Source organism: Dromiciops gliroides, chromosome 3 (genome assembly GCF_019393635.1).
Source record: "Dromiciops gliroides isolate mDroGli1 chromosome 3, mDroGli1.pri, whole genome shotgun sequence".
NCBI classification, from domain to species: Eukaryota; Metazoa; Chordata; class Mammalia; order Microbiotheria; family Microbiotheriidae; genus Dromiciops; species Dromiciops gliroides.
The window spans coordinates 228,772,991-228,794,740 of NC_057863.1; the positions used below are offsets into that span (position 1 = coordinate 228,772,991).

The 21,750-nt window shown below is 38.2% G+C and overlaps 1 long non-coding RNA gene across 1 annotated transcript; it reads right to left on the reverse strand.

Annotated features, from left to right (window-relative positions):
- Positions 1 to 459: 459 nt before the first annotated feature.
- LOC122745848 lies at positions 460 to 13,729 on the reverse strand. The gene is made up of 3 exons (XR_006355495.1): positions 13,568 to 13,729; positions 2,926 to 2,966; positions 460 to 517 (listed from the first exon to the last, which is right to left on the reverse strand). It is a non-coding gene; the product is annotated as an uncharacterized LOC122745848 (long non-coding RNA).
- Positions 13,730 to 21,750: the final 8,021 nt, after the last annotated feature.

Sequence of the window (21,750 nt, forward strand, 5' to 3'; positions counted from 1 at the left end):
ATTCTGGGCATTTTCACTGGCTTCCCCCATGCCAGAACTTCTCTCCCCCCTCTTCTCTGCTTCCTGTCTTCCTTCAATTCTTGATTAAAATACCACTTTCTGAAAGTCATCTTTGCTAATAACCCTTAATGCTAGTGCTTTCCCTAATTTATCCAGCAGATATCTTATTTCTACAGAATTTGTTTTCATGTTGCCTCCCCCAGTAGACTATGAGCTCCTTGAAGGTGTGCTATCTTTTGCCCTTCTTTGTATCTCAGGCACTTAGCACAGTGCCTGACATAGAGCAGATGCTTAATAAATAAGTGTTGACCTGACTGTGGAAAGATCACATGTAGAAAATGCATTTTTAAAATTTATTTTTATTTATTTTATTTTATTTTTTGGTGAGGCAATGGGGGTTAAATGACTTGCCCAGGGTCACACAGCTACTAAGTGTTAAGTGTCTGAGGTCGGATTTGAACTCAGGTCCTCCTGAATCCAGGGCCGGTGCTTTATCCACTGCGCCACCTAGCTGCTCCTAGAAAATGAATTTTTAATGTAAACATGCACATTTAAATTAATTAAATGTCAACCAGGAGAGACATGGGTGACCTCTGATGCTACCTCTTTGGCAGTGGGCAAATCCTTTAATCTTCTGGGGCCTCTGTTTCCTCATTTGTTAAATGGGGAAAATAATGTCTGGAGTAGCTACTTCGCAGGGTTATTGTGAGGCTCAGATGAGGTAGTATAGCAAAAGCCTTAATAAACCTTAATAGGCTCTATACATGTCATTTGTTATCATCATTTCCCCTTGCAGTCCAGGCCCCATCTGTTCCTTAAATGGTCTCAGTTGGGACTGGGCTTTGACCTGCTCTCCTCAAGACCTGACACAAGACTCATCACCTCCATCCAAAAAAAAGTATTTGACTTACACCAGTTGAAAATGATGACTTCATTCTTGTATGTTTCCAATCTACATTTTATATATAGTTATTTACTCAGTGTTGTCATGTACTTGTCTTTGATTTCTATTTGTCTATACAAGAATGTATGTCTCATCTTCCCAGCTAAACTGGAAAATGTTCAAGGGCTCCCCTCACCATCTAATCTGTCAATAAGGAAGTACAGGTCATTTACTACATACCTAGTCCTGTTACAGATATTCTGATTTTAGACTGCATAAGTGCCTCATACATTGCTACCTAAAGAAGGTTATTGAATTTGTTGAATGAAGATATGAACTCAGCATTTGTATCTTTTTTTTTTTTTTAACATTTTCTAGTTCAGGTGAAGCCCAAACCTGGTGACTTAAACACTTTACCTGCTTCTCTAACTTCACTGTGCTGTTCTCTCTGTCTGGGATGCCACCCTCTCGACCACTACCTATTGAAGTCCTACTCATTTGAAAAGGTGAGGGCCTTTCCTGAGCACCCCAGACAGAGGGGAAAATTCTCTTATCTCAAATGTCTTTACTTTACAGAACTTCTCACACCCCATTCTGTCTTATATAATAGCTATTTATATACTGGGATTCCCTTTTCCTACATCATGGTTTCTTAACTTGGGGGTCCACAGACCCCTAAGGAAATTGAGGGTTAAACTTCAGATGATCCACAAACTGGGATGGAAAGAAAATTATATCTTTATATTCACTAACTTCTAACTGAAATTTAGCATTTTGTTCAACTGTAATTTTAAAAATTTTTTCTAAAGTAAGGAGAGGGGAGGAGAGAGAGAATTTGGAACTCAAGATTTTTTAAAATGTTAAAAATTGTTGTTTACATGTAATTGAGAAAAAATAAAATTAAAATTAAATGTAAAAATCACAACAAGATTATTTTGAGACAGCACAATAGACATCACCAGACTGCCAGAGGGGTCCATGCAACAAAATAAATTAAAACACCTGTCCTAGGCTATGAGTTTACTTGAGGGCAGGGACAATGTTTTATTCATCTTTGTATTCTTCACTCTGCTTAGCCCAGTGTCATGTACATAGAAGATGATTAATGAATAGTACATGAAAGAATAAATCCCTGTGGGGAGTGATTTTTGTGTCTTCTCTAATTTCAACACTTGAGAATTAGAGTGGAGTGTAACATTTTTCACTTGAAATATTAACCATTATTTCCTTCCTTCCTTCTTTGCTTTGATGACCCTAAGACAACTTTAATGTGACTGAGAATACCTGGGTTTTTGTTTTGTAAAGGAGCTTAGAATGCCACTATTCCTTCCCCAACTGAGGGTATGTGGGTGTAGACAGGTAGGTGTGGTAAATGAATGCTTAGGAAATGGAAGTGAACTAATACTTAGAATGGCTACTTAACATGGGATTTCCAACAAGTACTTGGTTGAGTGGGCAACCATGTGGTTGCTCACTCCATTTGTTCATGCATCCAATTGATTAGATGGGTGGCATAATGAATAGAACATTTGGTTTGGGAATTGGGAAAACCTGGGTTCAGCTCCTGCCTTGGGCACTTAGTAGCCTGTGACCCTGGGCAAGTCACATAACTGCTAACTTAAATGATATACTATCATTTACGTAACTAAGACAGAGATGGGTTGCAGTCTGCCTTGGTGTAGGGAGTTCCCATTATTAGGGTTGATGGGACATATACTAAAATACAGATTAGAATATGAGTAAATAAGAGAAGTTTAGGAACTAGAAATGAACAGGCAGCTAGTGACATAGTGGATAGAGTGCTAGGCTTGGAATCAGGAAGACCTGAGTTCAAATCTAGCTTCAGATGCTTACTAGCCTTGTGAACCTGGGTATGTCACTTAACTCTGTTTGTCTCAGTTTCCTCATCTGTAAAATGAGCTGGTGAATGAGATGGTAAACCACTTTAGTATCTTGGTCAAGAAAACCCCAAATAGTCAGACACGATTGAAAAAAACAACAACCTACTGAACAACCAAAAATGGGCATCATAATATACCTACTTTGAAGGCTTGAACTCCTCCATATTGATGAAATCACAAGTCTGGTTAAAAAGAAAGAATAATGACATAAGTGAATTTAAACAACTTCAGGGTCTATGTCATGTAGCTTCAAGCATAGAGACTTAGACTGTCTTTTCACAATGCTGTAGCTACAGAAGGATAAATGAAGGTACTATAAAGTTAGGTGACATATGACTCACAAATATGCTGGTGAGTCACTGACAGAGCTGTAAATAGACCACAGGAGTCTCCCACTGTTCCCCAACAAGAGGCATATTAGTGGTGGGTAGTGCAATTAAGCTGTTGATTCTAATGTCAGCTCCTGCAAATAACAAAGCCCTATGGCACTTGAGTTGCGTTCCTTCTTTTAGAAATAGTGTATGAAAACAAAATAAAGAGATATATAAAAGAAATTAGACTTAGTAGCAAAGTTTGACACAAATCCTGTTAAGAGAATATTTTTGTTTGATGTTCTCATATTAAAAAAAAACCCATTTCCATTGCACTGATTAAAATGGAATTTTGAGTATATTTGAGGATTTTTTTCTAAATAGCAAATGAAAATGGCCTTATTCCTATGAATCATACATGCAGTGTCTTTCCTGCATGGCACCCTTGACCTCCTATACTTGCCCAATGTTAATTGAAAACAACAACTTCCCACTGGGTTGATAGAATTTAGGTTGGATCCCTCTTACCTTTAAAAAAGATGCAAATCAGTTCTATAACCCCCATAGGGTTTTTGGAGGCATCCCCTCATCTTGGCTTGTCTGGGCCCCAGTTGGAAGAATTTCCTTCCCCAGACTCAGTTAAATACCAAGGGGGGGCACAAAGGAAGACTTACAGTTGGATTTAATCAGATGACCTGGATTCAAATCAAGTCTCTCAGATACTAGTTGTATGACTCTGAGCAAGTCAATTAATCTATCTGTAAACTGATGGGATTGGACTAGATGACCTCAAGTCCCCTCCAGCTTCCAACTCTTGATCTATGATTTATTAACACCTGCTGTTATTATAGATGTCTTAGAGCAATATTTTGTTGCCTCCAATTGCTACTACAAAACTTGGGGCCTTGGGGGTATATACAGGTCTGTACAGTTTCATTGATCCAAGTCTTTTTTTGCGTTTTGAAATTTATGAAAGTGAAAGATGAGGTTTTTGTGCTGTGTTGAGAAGGTTGGCTTCTTCAGAAGAATAGTTTCTTTACTCAAGTCTCAGGATACCCTGGGGTGAAGGGAAAAGATGGCAGTCCAAGAGAGAAAAAATAGAGATTTTTTTATTATAGAATCTTGTTTCTGGCAGAGTATCCTGGATTGAGCAGCATGGCATTGCTTTGACACTCTTTAAATTGTAATTTGGGGGTGAAGGAATGACTCTGTGGCCTTTGAACTGGAGAATTAGTTTGGGAATATATTCTGAGAGGTGAGATGTGCTAGCTTCAGGTTGGCAGCACTGCCCTAAGTTTCCTAAGGAATGAGTTTCTCTTATTTTGCTAGGTCACTTTTCTTAGCTGTTTTTTTTAATAGTAGGTTCATTGTTATTTATCTTTTGACAATAGAAAATTTCTCAGTTTTGGGTAAGAAATGCCAATGGATAGTGGTAATTCTGATGGCTAGCCAGTCTTTTTTCCCCAAAGAGGGAAAATGCTGTGTGACCCAGCATAGTCTCTTCATGGAGAGGAAGGAGTATGATAGGCATGAAGAGGATTGCAGCAACCCAAACTCTGTGCCCTTGTCTTTATCTGGAAATGGATAAACCTCAAGTCCTCTGAAACATAAAGAACATATTACACACCATTAGCCAACATTGATTTGATGAGAAGCTACTAAAGACAATATGTTGTTTAAATCCTTATGAACTTGGCAAAAAAGAACAAGGATTATTAAGGAATACTGTGAAAATAGTACCTTTATAAACCTTAATGAACGATGCACACTATGTCAAATTGTGGATCGAGGACTTCTGGAGTTGGATTCAGGAAGACCTGAATTCAAATCCTACCTCTGACACTAACTAGGTCAATGACTCTGGATAAATCGCTTATTCTCCTTTAGCCTTAATTTCCCTTGTCTGTAAAAGAGAGATGATAAAGTTGTTGTGAAGATTAGATGAGATAATGTATGCAAAGTACTTTGTGAATGTTAAAATACTATGGAAAAGAATATAATACAACACAGCACTATATTATATTATTATTGTGAACTATTATAATTAGCATGTTCTGCTCTTTAAAAACAAAGGTCAAGTTGCTAGAAGCACAGATTAGTTGACAGGGGAGAACAGAACTATAGTTATAAATTGATAAACTAAAAGATTTCTGTACCTATAGGCCAGAGTCTAGGAAGTAGAAAGTCCCATTGTCTCCCTGATACCCTCTGTGTCCTTAGGACATTCTTCTTTTGAGTCAATAAGCCTGGAGTACAGCCCACTTACTATATATACCCTATTATTCCCTGGCCCCCATCCCTGACATGTTTTTTTGCTTGATTTCTCTGGGATTGTCTAATACTTCCCTATAGGGAAGAACAAAGGATTTCTTCCTCTCCCCTCCTGCCTCTTCTTTCTCCTTCTTCCTGCTCTTCCCATCTTTATCTTGGTTTTGACAAAATGGCATAACTACCTCTTGGGTGTTTTAGTTTGATATTCTTCCTACTACCTGACAAGTAAGAAATTACTTAGTTGTTGTTTGGTCAGTGTTCAGTTGCGTTTAACTCTTTGTGACCCTGGTTGGGGTTTTCTTGGCAAAGATCCTGGAGTTATTTGCCATTTTCTTCTCCAGCTTATTTTACAAATGATGAAACTGAGGCAAATAGGGTTATGTGACTTGTCCAGGGTCACACAGCGAAGTACTTGAGGCCAGATTTGAACTTGTGAAGATAAGTTTTCCTGACTCCTGGCTCAGCTCTATCCACTTGTCCCAAGAGACTAGAGGGATTGCTTAACATATCTGTTTTCAAACATGGCCAATGTATGGATTTGTTTTGCTTGACTCTACTTGTTTATTTCAAGAACTATTTTTTTTAATTTGGAGAGAGATCTGGGAGAGATTGAAGGATTAGCAATAGCAATGTCTCTCTTCTCCTCAAGACAAAAAGAAAATAGTATTATTATAGCATTAAACATGCTCAGAAAAAAAAAAACACAAGGCGGTTCAGAAGAGGAAAGATGAACAGGACATTTTTGAAACTGTGTTGGACTTATTAGGTTCTTTTAAAAAAATGCAAGCTGTAGGGGCACCTTGGTGGCACATTGGCCCTGGATTCAGGAGGACCTGAGTTCAAATCTGGCCTCAGACACTTGACACTAGCTGTGTGACCCTGGGCAAGTCACTTAACCCCCATTGCCCCGTAAAAAAAAAATGCAAGCTGTATATTGTAGAGATTCATGGTTTCACGTACAAAACTCCCTTTCTCTTCTGTATGTTTGAAAATGTTTGTGTTTTTTTATGTTTGTCAAGTTCAGAATAATAATTTTTTTTTAAAGAGAGAATTTGCTTTAAAGTACTATGGGGAAAACATACACAGTTAAAGGTTATAAATTACAAACTTATTTATAGTTTGAGCCTCGCCTTCTGTAATAGACTAAGTCTCACTCTTTCCTTATTTCCTCTTACCTCCTAGCTATTTTCTATCCACTAGGTCTTTGACCCTGATGTTAGTTCAGTGTTAGCAATTTGGCTGTTTTGACTTGCATGGCCATGTCTGAGTCATGCTTACCCTCTTCTAAGCAATAAGTGTGGGAACCTGGGATGTTTGGACTAATACTTTTCTCTTTTATTATCTAATGAGAGAGTCTTGGTGAAGCTCTTAACACAAGTGTTTGGCACATAGTAGGTGCTTGATTAATGCTCCTCTCTATCCATCTCCTTTTTTACTTTGCTCACATCTGGGATTCTGTACAATAGCTCACATGAGACCAGGATTCATAAACTTTTTTTGTATCATGGACCCCTTTGACAATCTGGTATATTCTACGCACCTTTTTCTCAGAATAATGTTTTGTTTTGTTTTTGGTGAGGCAATTGGGGTTAAGTGACTTGCCCAGGGTCACACAGCTAGTAAATGTTAAGTGTCTGAGGCAAGATTTGAACTCGAGTCCTCCTGACTCCAGGACTGGTGCTCTATCCATTGTGCCACCTAGCTTCCCCCTCAGAATAATGTTTTTTTAAATGTGCAAAATAAATACATAGTGTTTCAAAGGAAACCAATTATATTGAAATATAGAAACATTTTTTAAAAGTTCACAGACCTCATTAAGAACCCTGTACTACATTTGCATACTGTGAACTTGGAGGTAACTACTCTTGCCTCCTGGCTCCCAGATTATAAAGACTCTTCTGTAGTTTGCTCTCAAATAGCCTCTCCCTTGAGCTTTATTTTTTACTCAGACACTTTATTATTTTTACCTTCCCTAAGGTTGCAAGCAATCAGCGTAGGTTAGACGTGCAATTATGTAAAACATTACAATATTAGTCATTTTACACAAAAAGACTCAACTTAAAAAAAAGTGCAAATTAGCATGCTTCAGTCTGTGTTCAGTCAATATCAGTTCTTTCTCTGGAGGTGGATAATATGCTTCATCATTAGTCTTTTGGGATTGTCTTGGATCATTGTATTGCTGAGAGTAGTTAAATCATTCACAATTGCTCCTAGAACAATCCTGCTGTCACTGTGCACAATGCCCTCCCAGTTCTGCTCACTTCACTATATATCAGTTCATATGAGTCTTCCCAGGTTTTTCTGAAATCATCCTGCTTGTCATTCCTTATAGCACAATAATGTTCCACTACAGTCATGTAAAACAGGTTGTTTAGTCATTCCCCAATTGATGAACATTCCTTTTATTTCCAATTCTTAGCCCCCACAAAGAGTTGCTATAAATATTTTTTGTACAGTTTTTTCACCTTTTCTTTTTTGTGCAATTATTATTGTTAACTCAAAAGGGATTTGCTTCTGACTACCCTCTCCCCCAATCTACCATCCCTTCTTTTACCCTTCCCCCCTTAACCCCATTCCCCTCCTGTTTTCCTACAGGGTTAGATAGATTATTCCACCCAATTGAGTGTGTATGTTATTCCCTCCTTGAGCCAATTTTGATGATTGTAAGGCCTCAGACACAAGACACTTACCCAATGCATGATTGACCCCAGGCATGTCACCCAACTCCAACCACCCCACAAAAAAGATAAACAAAAAATAAATACTTTACAAATATCCCTTCATAATCAATTCCCACCTGTGCCCTCTGTCTGAATTTATTTCTATCATCTGCTGTAATACTGAGAAAGTTCTCGAGTTAGACATATCATCTTCCCATGTAGGGAATAATGTTTAATCTTTTAACATCCCTCTTAATTTCTTTTTGCTGTTTATCTTTCTATGCTTTTCTAGGGTCTTGTTTTTGAAAGTCAAATTTTTCATTCAGTTCAGGTCTTTTCATCACGAATTCCTGAAAAGTCCTCTTTTTCATTAAAGTCCCATTTTTCCCCTGAATGATTATAATCAGTTTTTCTGGATAGGTGATTCGTGGTTGCATTCCTAGTTCCTTTGCCTTCTGGAATATCATATTCCATGCCCCCCATTCCTTTAATGTAAAATCTGCTAGATCTTGTGCTATCCTGACTGTGGCTCCACAGTACTTGAATTGTTTCTTTTTGGCAGCTCGCAATATTTTTTCCTTGACCTGGGAGCTCTAGAATTTGGATATAACTTTCCTGAGAGTTTTCCTTTTGGGATCTCTTTCAGGAGGTGATTGGTGGATTCTTTCAATTTCTATTTTACCTTCTGCTTCTAGAATATCAAGTCAATTTTCCCTGACAATTTCCTGGAAGATGATATCTAAGCCCTTTCCTTGATCATGGTTTTCAGATATCCTAATAATTTTCAAATTATCTTTCCTGGATCTATTTTCCAGGTCAGCTGTTTTTCCAAGGAGATATTTCACATTGCCTTCTATTTTTTTTATTCATTTGGATTTGTTTTATTGTGTCTTGATTTCTCATAAAGTCATTAGTTTCTATTTACTCAATCCTGATTTTTAAGCAATGATTTTCTTCAGAGAGCTTTTGTACCTCCTTTTCCACTTGGCCATTTGGCTTTTTAAGCTGTTGACTTTTTTTTCATTACCCTCCTGCATCACTATCATTTCTCTTTCTATTTTTTCCTCTACCTCTCTTACTTTATCTTCAAAGTCCTTCTTGAGTGCCTCTATGGCCTGAGACCAATTCATGTTTTTCTTGGAAGCTTTAGATATAGGGGCCCTGACTTTGCTCTCCTCTTCTTAGGGTGCACCTTGATCTTCCTTGTCACTAAAGAAACTTTCTCTGGTCCTCACCTTTCTCTGCTCATCTTATCTGTCTTTAACTTGACTTTTTAGCTCCTTAAAGTGGGGCACTGTTTTACGGTTGCATGTCCCAAGCTTCAGGGGGTCCCAGGTGGTATGATTTAAGGAGGGGCAGGTTCTTCATTCACCTGGCCTGTTCCCTGGTCCATAGATAACCCCAGGCCAACTTGCTAATTAACCAGACAGCAAAACTTTGTGTGCTGTGGTTGTTAGCTCCAACGAGCTTGCACCCCTCCCCCACCTAGGCCACTGCTACTCAAGCCTATGTCCTGGTTCCCAACAGGGGTGAAAAACCCAAGTTACCCCTTAGAACAAGCAGATACCCCTGTAATCTCCCCCCTGCCAACCACTCAGCTCTTTCACCAGACTGTGAGCTTAGTTCCACACGACAATGGCACTGCAGCTGATTCAGAAGCTTGGTGGGGAGGTGCATCTCTTTCTCTGGTGAGGCCTGCCTGCGACTGGATCTGTATCAGCGTGACTGTGGAGTTGGGCTTCACTCCTGCCTCCCACTGATCCTTCTAAGCTGTTTTTGGCTGGAAAATGATCTCAGCACATTCTTCTGTGGGTTTTGTTGCCTCCCTTGAGCTTTAATAATCTAAATTCAAGCTACCTTACAGGATTTTTGTGTGAATAGAATGTGATAGTGCATATGAAAGTACTTTGACAAGCATAAAGGTTTATTTTTTTTCCTGAGGTACCTTTCTTATCCTTCCTCTGGAGATGTTGATGCTATTTTTCCTTTACCGTTGGATACCTCTCTTGCCCAGACCCAACTTTTCTGTTGATTTGTTGGAAGAAAATTATATTTGTCACAGGATTAAGTTCAATTCTTTCCTTAGGGGGAAAACTCAAAATTTGAATCTTAAAGCCTCCTATCCTGGAACTCTGAGAGTAGGCCACATCTTTTCTTACCTGAGTTTGGTTTCTTGCTCCCTTCCCCACTCTTGGTGACTCCACTATGGGCTATTTCTCAGATTCCCATTCTTCTCTCTGTTTATCCCTGTGTTCATTGGTAGCCCATCTTTAGTTTCTCATTCATTGCAAGATTTTTGAGCTGATACATATTTCCTAAATATACTGGATTAATTTTCTCATTCAACTTAAAACTCAAATCAGACTCTCCAAATGTTTGATCTAGGAAAGGCTTTAGCAATCATGTGGTCCAACTCCCTCATTTTTCTGAGGTCCTGAGACATTGAATGACTTGCTTAATAATAGTACGTAAGCTAAGTGGTTACAGAGTTGGAATTAAAACCCAGCAGAGCAGATCTTTTAATTCCAAACTGCTGATAGACAACCTTTCCAACATCATTGTCTTTTCCAATGAGTCCCATCTTCTCATGGCCAAAGCATTTAAGCTTCAGCATTTAATCTTCCAGTGAATATTTTGAATTAATTTTTTAAAATATTGACTGATTTGATCTCCCTTGTTGATCAAGGGACTCTCAAGTCTTCTCCAGCTTGATGAATCAAAAGTGTTGATTCTGCAGGGCTCAGTTTCCTCATAGTCCAACTCTCACCACTATAGACAGTTTCCTCTCTTTTTTTTCCAGGACAGTGGTGTTATTCCATTGAGATAGATCCTATAGAATAGTTCTTATAATAGTTAAGAACAAAAAAGTATGTGAGGTATAGCAATAGTACTTATTTTTTTTTTCATTTTTTCCCCTCCCCTTCCTGTGTTCTGCAATAGTAGAATTCATTCGCCATAAAGATTTCTACATGTAAGCTACATAAATGTCTGTAGAACTGAGTGTAAGAACTGCTTGGCAGTAAGGAGAACTGAATTTTCAATCTCATTTCTATTCTACTTGTGTGAGTTTAGGTAAATTATTTCTCCTCTCTGGGTCTCAGTTTTTTCATTTTTAAATTGGGGGGAGATTTGATTTGATCTCTGTTATGATCTTTAGACTTTCCAGTTTTGGAATATTAAATATGAAAACTTGGCAAAATGTGTTGATCCTTGTGCCTTCATGATCATAGCTCTCAGGAATAATAGAGTCCTCAGCATCTCAAAATATGTTTTTCCTCTATCCAAGCAGGCAGGAAATGAGCTTGTAATTTCTTAGAGTTATTTACTCAACAAGTAGAATGTTATGGATCCTACCTTGTGATTTCTGCTGTCCTCATAACTATAGGTACATTTATCATTAACAGTGTCATGACTGTCCTCATTATTGATAGGGGAGAGAATAGACAAACATCATAATTCACTCTCATATCAATATTCTGACCAGAGAACTTGATGAGACACTTTGTATTACTAGTCTACTATGGTAGAAAGAGACAAAGCAAGTTAAAAATGGGCACACTAAATCAAAAGAAATGAATCCCCAGTAAAAAAAAAAAAAAGGGGGTGGTGGTGGGGGAAGCTGTTGGATAATTCCTTAAATTAGTATAACACTTTGTGCTTGGCACAGTGACTTCACAGGCATTTTCTCATTTAGTTCCCACACCAAGCCAATTTGCTTTCACAAGTTTTTTTTTTCTCATTTGGTTCCCTATTCTGTGGTAGATAGAGATTAGTATATTTATTTCAGTGAGGCTGATAGCAACAGGGGGTAGGTAGACTGCAGCCTAAATCCCCCAATTCATGGCTTGAGAGCCAAGATTCTCTAACAACCCCCTTTGGAGGTTATCTAGCAGAGACCTGCTAAATGAATGGTAGAATCTGACATGGTTCTCCAATGAAGTCATCTGGGGGATTGCTAGGATGGCGGTGGTGCTCAAAATAATAGGGAATTTTCATTTTAATTGTTATACTTTAAAAATAAGTTATCTGAGTGAAAAAACCAAACAAATGTTTCCTGAGTTAGCACAATATAGTATACAGAGAGTCTTAAGGCCAGAAGAGCTGGGTTCAAGTTCTACCTTTGATATATACTGGCTGTGTGACACTAGTCAGGTGTACTTCACCTCCCTAGGCTAGAGATATCAAATAGCAGCCAGCATGACTCAGGCAGCCTGCAACATACCCCAGTGTGGCTCAAACCAGATTAAAATGTAATTGGGAAGCATTTAACAAATAAATAAAATACAATAAAACATAGATAACATTACAATTTAAAACTAAGTCAATGTTCAGTCCGCAGGGATCTGCATGTGTGAATTGTTGTTCAGTCACTTCAGTTGTGTTCAACTCTCTGTGACCCCATTTGGGGTTTTCTTGGCAAAGATACTAGAGTGGTTTGCCATTTCCTTCTCCAGCTCATTTTAAAGATAAGGAAACTGAGGCAAACAGGGTTAAGTGACTTGCCTAGGGTATCACAGGTAGTAAGGGTCCAAGTCTGAATGTAAATTCAGTTCTTCCTGACCACAGGTACTCTATCCACTACAAATTATTGACCCCCATTTCTACTTGAGTTTGACACCAACCACTGCTTTAGGCAACTCCATATATACTTGGCAGAGAAGGTGCAAGCTTGCATTGATAGAGGGAATTTTCTCATCAGGGTATGACAATATCGGTGACATCACAGGTCTAGTTCCTATCCCTCCTTGATTTACTTGGCATTTGGAATTTTCTTTTGTCATTGTTTGTGGCCCTCAGAGTAAAGGACTAGAGATTGCATCATGCAAATAGTCCTATGACAATATGTCATAGACAATTTCCTTGCATTCTTTCATGCCTTTCATTCTCTTTCATACCTTTATTGCTTCTCCAACTTAATAAGTAGCAGTGTTGCCAATATCATAAGAGATGAGAATTTATTAGCCATATAAGCTAATTAATGGAGCTCTTCTTGCTCCTGCATATTAGCTGTCTAAGGAATTAAAGTTTTCTTTTTTCTTTTTTTCTTTTTTTTTTTTTTGCAGGGCAATGGGGGTTAAGTGACTTGCCCAGGGTCACACAGCCAGTAAGTGTCAAATGTCTGAGGCTGGATTTGAACTCAGGAACTCCTGAATCCAGGGCTGGTGCTTTATCCACTGCGCCACCTAGCTGCCCCCAAAGTTTTATTTTTTCAATTAGAATCTTGAAAAGATCTTCAGTCCTCAGCAAATCTTCTAGAAAAACATTCCTTTATTACAGTTGCCCAGATAGAAACCACAGGACCAGAGATTTAGAATTGAAAGAGACCTCAAAGGTCATTTGATTTAAGCTGTCTTATTTTATAGATGAGGAAGCTTTGGCTCAGAAGGTTGTGAATCATTTGCTCAAGATTCCACAGATAGCAAGTGTTGGAGGTGGGATTTGAACGGGTATCCCCTGACTTGAGAACCAGTGCTCTTTCCACTGTGTTATGCTACATTTACAAAAAGAGTAATAGAAGATGAAAAATAAAGAATCTCTTACCTTGACCAAGATGAAAATGGGCATGTAGAAATGATGGAAAGTAAAGGCACTCCTGTGTTCTTTCACTACGAACTTTGCTCTCCAGGTGAAATTTTTCCTCCACTTTCCCTTGAGGTAGGATAGTCATTTATGTGGTGACTGATAGCAACTGGTACTTAGGAAGGTACTAGAAAACACAAAGTATATGGGATTGTGACGGCTTCTATATTCCATTTCAGGAAAGGAAGGTAAATGGAACAGTGAGTTTGGAGTCAGGATGACCAGAATTCAAATCCAGCCTTTAACCATGAAGGCCTTATAGCTCTTCACTAATGAGGAGTGAGAGAGAAAAAGAAGGTAAGAAAAGGAGGAGAAAATGGGTAGAGTTAGAGTGTGCTGAGATGGTGAAGAGAATAGTGTCTGGTTTCTCCTCTGTATTCTAGATAAAGAAGTGAGGGAAAGGGATGCTGTTTGGTATTCTAATCACCAGAAAAGAGACTTTTGATTTAAAGACTGGAAAGGATAGGCAGAAGTACTGTGTGTGCCTGAATCCTTCCCTCATTTATCTAATCAAGTTGAGTATAACAGTAGAGTCTCCATGGCCTCTTTATTTCCTCTTGAAGGTTATAGGAAAAACTGCAATTTCTGCATTCCATATTCTATGCCAATCATCAAGGTCATAGAGGAAGTTGCCTCTAAAGGGACAGGCCAGCTTTGATTCAAGATGGTTCAAGCCTGTTAAAAATAGAAAACCAGCCCCTCAGTTCAGTCATTTGACTCCTTTTCTGTACCCTTTTCTAAGGTCTATTTTTTTATGTTAACACAGTAGAGGGTGGGAAAATGCCTACTGAAAACAGATGCTAAAACAAATTAGGTGGTTCGAGATACCAAATTAATTTTGTCTTTTGAATTCATTTCCCCATTAATAACCATTTATTTTCTTTTTACCTCCCCCTGCCTTGGAAAAAGAAAAAAGCAAAATGTTTGCTACTCTTGTAACAAATATACCTAATCAATGAAAATAAATTCTTAAAGTTGACTATGTCTAAAAAAATCTCTCATTCTGCACATAATTTGTGAATTTTTTAAATTACCATGTACCTCTGGTGAAGGTATAGTTTGAAATACTATTTTTATCAAGTTTCATAAAAATGTTATCTTTTCCTGAATAGCTAGAAGGTAAGAAGGTATCAATTCAAGATTATAATATTGTCATAAGTGACTAGTAATGTATGGCGGTGAGAGTTGGACTATAAGGAAAACTGAGCCTTACAGAATCAACAATTTTGAATCGCTGGGCTGGAAAAGACTTGAGAGTCCCTTGGTCAGCAAGGAAATCAAATCAGTCAATACTTAGAGAAATTAATTCAGAATATTCACTGGAAGATTAAATGCTGAAGCTTAAATACTTTGGCCATGAGTAGATGGGACTCATTGGAAAAGACTTTGATGTTAGGAAAGATTGAAGACAAGAGGAAAAGGGGATGGCAGAGGATGAAATGGATAGAAAGTGTCATGGAAACAATGAACATGAACTTGGACAGCCTTTGGGAGATAGTGGAAGAAAGAAGGGCCTGGCATGTTGTGGTCCATGGACTGATGAAGAGTCAGACATGACTGAACAAATGCAACACCAATAAGATATCATTTCAAAATTATGATATTACCATAAGTGACTAAGCAGACTACTAACAGCTACCTCTTGTCTGATTGGTTTTAGACCTTATAGGGAGTAAGTATTCCAGCTAGGAAATTCTATTTTGTTTTTGGTGGCCCCACACATCTAGGGACCAGAGTTGTTTTGATGAGTCCTCCCATTCCACAGCTTTATCAAGGGGAATCTGACTAGGGGATTGTCCTGGGAAAGAAATTTCCCTCCCTCCCAATTCACAGGCCATGCACCCTTTAGAGATGAAGCACCAAGGTGGTACTACTGTGATCAACAACAAATAGGTTTTTTGGGGCAGCTAGGTGGGGCAGTGGATAAAGCATTGGCCCTGGATTCAGGAGGACCTGAGTTCAAATATGGCCTCAGAGACTTGACACTTAAGAGCTGTGTGACCCTGGGCAAGACACTTAACCTTCATTGCCCCACAAAAACAAAAACAAAAAAACAACAAAAAATAGGTTTAGCTCATTGATGATAGGGAGTTAATAAAGACACCCGTCAGGTGAAATTTCAGCCAAGAGAATATAGTCATGATGCACTGAGAAGCTCCAAACAGAGGAAGCATTCCTTCCTTCCCCAGAACATTAATCTCCCTCCCCCTTCAGATTTACACTAAATCAAAGGCAATGATGAGATTTGCCCTAAGGTTTCTACAATTTATTTCTCTCCTTTTTTAAATGGCGCCACAGCTTTAATGAGCTGCAGGTGCCTGGTAGCCTGTTCCAGCTAATGGGTGCTGAGGAGACATATCCACACTTGGCAATTAGTTTCCTTAGTTCCCTTAGTTCCTGCTTACTTGTAGAATAAAAGGATGCTTTCTTTGAGACGCTTTTGGCCCAAGCAAATGATGAGGATGCTTTTTCCAAAGCCCTGAAATCATGCACTGAAACCTTGTATGTCACATCCAAGGTGATACATCAGTGAACACTCTGAGCCCCAGGAGAAAACCATCAATAACATCCCCTAGCATGTTTATTATACAGTAGGTTGTTTCGAAATGGCAGCCATCCACGAAACCTTTATGGCTAGCTGGGGAGATTTGCACTAATGGGGTCTGGTTGGTAGATAGCTGCTAGTCGTTATTTTCACTGACTCCTTTTGCTTTTTATGAGCCTCTCATGTACAAACAAGGCGACAGGAATCTTTTCATCTGATTCAGGATGTCACCCCAGCATAATGGGGGGAGAAACACCAACAGTGGGTAATTTCTTGGGGATAGTTACTGGTATTTGCTAGTGAAGAGAGAATAAAAATAGCTTTCCACTAGGGAAGAAAACCCCCTCTGAGTCACCTGAGATTTCTCTGAAGAACTTGAGCATCATACTTTAGCCTCTTGAAAACACCTCTGAGTTCAGGTGCTGCAAAGCAAAGTGGCAAAGAAAAATGTGTGTCTACTGGCTTTTTGTTGGAATGGAGCTTGGGCACCGGGTTAGTTTCCCTGGATTTGGGGGGGGGGGAATGGGCAAGGGGTAAGGAATCCATTATGCTTCAATTGCTTGCTATCTCTTCTGCACACCTAATACTCTATGATCTCTGACTGAAATGCTGAGTATAGGTGGATTGAGATCTTGGAAGGATTGGGCACAAATTCTGTCACTGCTGGCAGAGGGATGTGGAAGAAGCCTAACCAATTTTGCTTTTAAAGCAAGGATATAAAATTGTATACACCCAGCCTTTTCATTTGATTTAATTTTGCTATTAATATTTTTAAAAAATTTAATATCTTTCATTTCCCCATTTATTTTGTTATTCTTTTTAAAATTCTTACTTCTTTTGTTTTTACATCATTTTTGATTCCAAATAAATCCCTCTCACTTCCCTTTTGCAGAGAGCCATCCCTTGTAAGAATAAAAAAAGAAAAAAAACAGGAAAGAAAGAGAGGGCACACTGGTGCAGCTAAGTGGCTAAGTGGCACAGTGGATAAAGCATGGGCCCCAGATTCAGGAGGACCTGAGTTCAAATTTGGCCTCAGACACTTGACACTTACTAGCTGTGTGACCCTGGGCAAGTCACTTAACCCTGATTGCCTCACTAAAAAAAAGAAAGAAAGAGAGGGCACAAAGGCAGTTCAGCAGAACTAACCAACACTTCAACTGCATCTGATAATACATGGTCTGATAAGCCATCGTCCCCCACCTCTGCAGAAGAGGCCATTTTCTCCATTCTCATTCCTGGTCACGCCTGATCTCCATAAGAAGACATACCATAGTCCATAGGGTAGATAACCAAAGCAGGTGGTAATGCATTTTCTAGAGTGTCATTTCCACTGATAAAGCCATATTTAATTTTTGATGTTGTACCATTTGACAGTCCCAAGGATTTTGGTGGTCAAACTTTTCTTTACTGGGTTCCTAAATAGTTGTGTCTGCTGAGCGGGTAGGAGCTATTGGGTTTGAAGAAGCAGTTGCTGGGTCAGATCTCCATAAAGGTTGATTACTTTGCTGATGGAGTGGGAAGTGCTTCTGAATGAGTTGTTGTTTTAGCAAGTTAGGGGTTGACCAAATTTTGGGGATTAATACTGTCAGTACACAAAAAGAAAAGGGAGGGATAGGGAATCAAGGGTGAATGTACATAGTTGACCATGGAGTCAAGACTTTAACGACAAGGGCATTAGATGAAGAAGAACCATGACATTTAACATGGGCTCAAGTGACTAGGGTGCACTGAGGGCAAAAAGCATGTTTGGGAAGAGGAACACTATGGTTGGGGAGAAAAGATAGGTGATTGAGATCAAAGAGTAAAAAGTGGTAGGAATTTCAGAGTTCAAGGTCTTTTAAAATTTTTTAATAAACATTTTAATTTAAAGTTTTGAGTTCTAAATTCTATTCCTCCATACCTCAGTCCTCTTAGCTCTCTCTGAGGTGGCAAGCCATCAGATATAGGTTATATGCATGTAATTATATAAAACATTGCCATATTAGTCCTTTTCTATAAGAAAACTCAAAAGAAAAAAAATGTATGAAAAAGAGCATGCTTCAGTCTGTGTTCAGTCAATATCTTTCTTTGAAGGTAAATAGTATGCTTCATTATTAGTCTTTTGGGATTGTCTTGAATCATTACATTGCTGAGAATAGTTGTCATTCATATTTCTTCATCAAACAATATTGCTGTCACTGTGCACAACCTTCTTTTGGTTCTGTTCACTTCATTATACATCAGTTCATATAAGTCTTTCCAGGCCTTTCTGAAATCATCCTGCTTGTCATTTCTTATATCACAATAATATTCCATCATAATTATATACCACAGCTTGTTTAGCCATTCCACAAATGATGGGCATTCCTTTGATTTCCAATTCTTAGATGCCACAAAAAGAGCTGCTCTAAATACTTTTGTACAAATAAGTCTTTTTTATCTTTTTGGTAATGTCTTTGGAATATAAACCTAACAGTGGTATTTCTGGATCAAACAGTATGCAAAGTTTGATAGTCTTTTGGGCATAGTTCTAAATTATTCTCCAAAATGTTTCAATAAGTTCACAACTCCATCAACAAATGTATTAGCATCCCAGTTTTCTCACATCCCCTCCAATATTCAACATTTTCCTCTTTTGTTATATTTATAACTCTGATAAGTGTGAGATGATACCTCAGAGTTGTTTTAATTTGTATCTCTCTGATCAATAGTGATTTAGAGCATTTTTTCATATGACCATGGATAGCTTTGATTTCTTTGTCTGAAAACTGCCTGTTCATATACTTTGACCAATTATTAATTGGGGGATGACTTGTATTTTTATAAATTTGACTCAGTTATATATTTGAGAAAAGAGTCCTTTATTAGTGATACTTTTACAAAAATTCTTTCCCAGTTTTCTGCTTTCCTTATAATTTTGATTACATTGATTTTGTTTGTGCAAAAGTTTTTCCAACATTATATAAGTAAAGTTATCTATTTTACATTATGTTATGTTCTCTGTATCTTCTTTGGTCCTAAATTCTTCCCCTGTTCATAAATATGACAGATAAACTATTCCATGCTCTCTTAATTTGCTTATGGTATCACCCTTTATATGTAAATCATATACCCATTTTGACCTTATTTTAGTATGGTGTGTGAACTGTTTGTCCATACCTAGTTTCTCCCATGCTGTTTTCCATTTTTCCCAGCAGTTTTTGTCAAATAATGAGTTTATGTTCCAAAATGTTGGATCTTTGGGTTTATCATATACTAGATTACTATAGTCATTTACTATCATGTAATTCATACCTATCCTACCAGGTTGCTTTGATAATTAAGCTTTTGTTTCAAGGTCTTGGAGGTGGAGTAGTTTCAGTTAATGGGAAGATCTTAGGATGTAGACTGAGGATGGAAATAATGAAAGTTAAGAAAGTGAATTCAAGTAGAGGCTAGGATAATAGAAGAGTCAGCAATATGAATATTGAAGTCAACAAGGGTGATGGCAGGGTTTCAAGTTCAACCATTCAATAAGCATCTGTGAAGTAGGTACCACTGTACTAGCCCCTACGAATACAAAGCTAGTCTTCAAGGGGAACAAGCATTTGTTAAGTGTGTACTATGTTCCAGGCATTGTGCTGAGTGCTTTAAAATAATAGCTCCTTTGATTCTCAAAGGCGATCACATTCTCCTAGGGACGTACGGCACAAACACAAAAAAGAAGTGGTTATATACCAAATAATTTCACAGAGAAGAGAGTGTTAATGATGGGGTGAGGGAATACCAGTTGAGTCCTTAAATGGAATTGAACTCATCCAGGGATTCTTTTTTCTATTTGCTTTGAATAGAATTTTATTTTCCAAAATATATGTAAAAACAAATTTTAACATCATTTTTTTTAAAAACTCTGTGTTCCAACTTCTCTTCCTCCCTCCATTCCCACCCCCACCCATGAAAACACAAGCAATTCAAAATAGGTTATACATGAGTAGTCATGGAAAAATTCCTATATCATCCAGTGATTCTATGAGGAATGAGGAAGGAGTACATTCTAGACATGGGGGACCACTTAACCAAAGGCACAGAGATAATAAATAGCTTGTTGTTTACAGGGGACATTAGAAAGGAACATTATAAGCATTGTGAAGAAATCATTGAGAAATGATTCATCATTTTACAGAAGGGACAGTGTGATATAGCATAACTCCAAACTGCTATTTTTAATATAGTTTATTATTAAGTAATCAAATTAAATGGGGGGGACTGTAGGGACTTATTGTGACTATAATATAAAAATTCACACAGACATAGAGCTATGTTTGACTTACCAAATACTTTCCTCACAACAACCCCTGAGAAGCAGTCAGTGCAAAAATATCTCTAGTTTTCAACTGGAAAAGACCCAGGTAGACAAAGTGACTTGTTAGGGTCACACAGCCTGAAGTGACTCCAATGATTTATGATAAGTCCTGCACTCTTTCCTCCATGCCACATTCTCTCTTTTACTATGTACCAACCTGAAGGTAGCAGAGGAAATAAAATGGAGCAAGCTGAATTGATGTCCTAGAAAACACTGATCATATAAGGAAAGAAATGTCTTTCTCCCAGCACAGGATTGCTATGGTGACAATTAAATTCCACTTTGACTTCCTCTGTGAAGTTAAGTCTTCCAAGTGAAAGTTCATCACTGAAAAAATACCTTCTTTAAATGTTGGTTGAAGAGCTAGAAAAAAAAATTAGATAAAAAAGGAGAAAGAAAAGGCAGACTCAAGTCACTGTCAACTGTGCACTTCCATCCTTCTCATTCTCATTCTTCTGCACTGTCAAGCACAAAGTGAAGTTGAACACTTCCTGCCTCTCACAGGAGAGCCCATTAGCCATGGGGTGAGCTACCTTTTTATCTTCAAGAGGGAACATATTCTATTGTTTACATCTGGAAAAAGGATGGCAGGTGGAAATTGTGGTTCTCTTCTTAGCTCTATCAGAGTCTGCTGTGAGAGAGTCTATCGTGGATGCCTGCTGGGCAGTACAGGGTAACCAGCCTAGGCTTGGAAAATTGCCTTGGAGAACCCCCAAAATATAATGTTGACATGATGATAATTGAGAAATTTACATTTTGTCCTCTAAACATTGTTTTAATAAGGTGAATCAAAGTCTGCTTAAATATTGCCATTTCATCAAACCTACTTTGCCTAAATTCAACCCAGAAGCCCAGGTTTCCTCTGGTGGAAGTGTGGTACAATGGAGAGGATACTGACTCTAGTCAAAGAATGTGTGTTCAGATCTTACCTCTACTATTTACTCCCTGGGTGACGTTAGACAAATGACATAACCCCATTTGACATCCGTTTCCTCATATATAAAATGAGGGGGTTGGCCAGATCACCTTTAAGGTTGTTTCTAGGTCTGGATTTATTAGTCTATTAATTAGAGAATGGTATTTTCTATATTACTCATTTCAATTGCTATATGTTGCCCTTGTCCTGTCAGTCTTGTTTCCTTAACTGAAGTGTAAGCTTCCAGAGGACAGAGATTGGGTATTTCTTTGTATATGCTAGAGTACTTGGTATAGTTTTGGGTACCAAGAAAAAAAGAAGTCCCGAAGTGTCGAAATACAAGGTGTTGCTTTTTTTTCTTT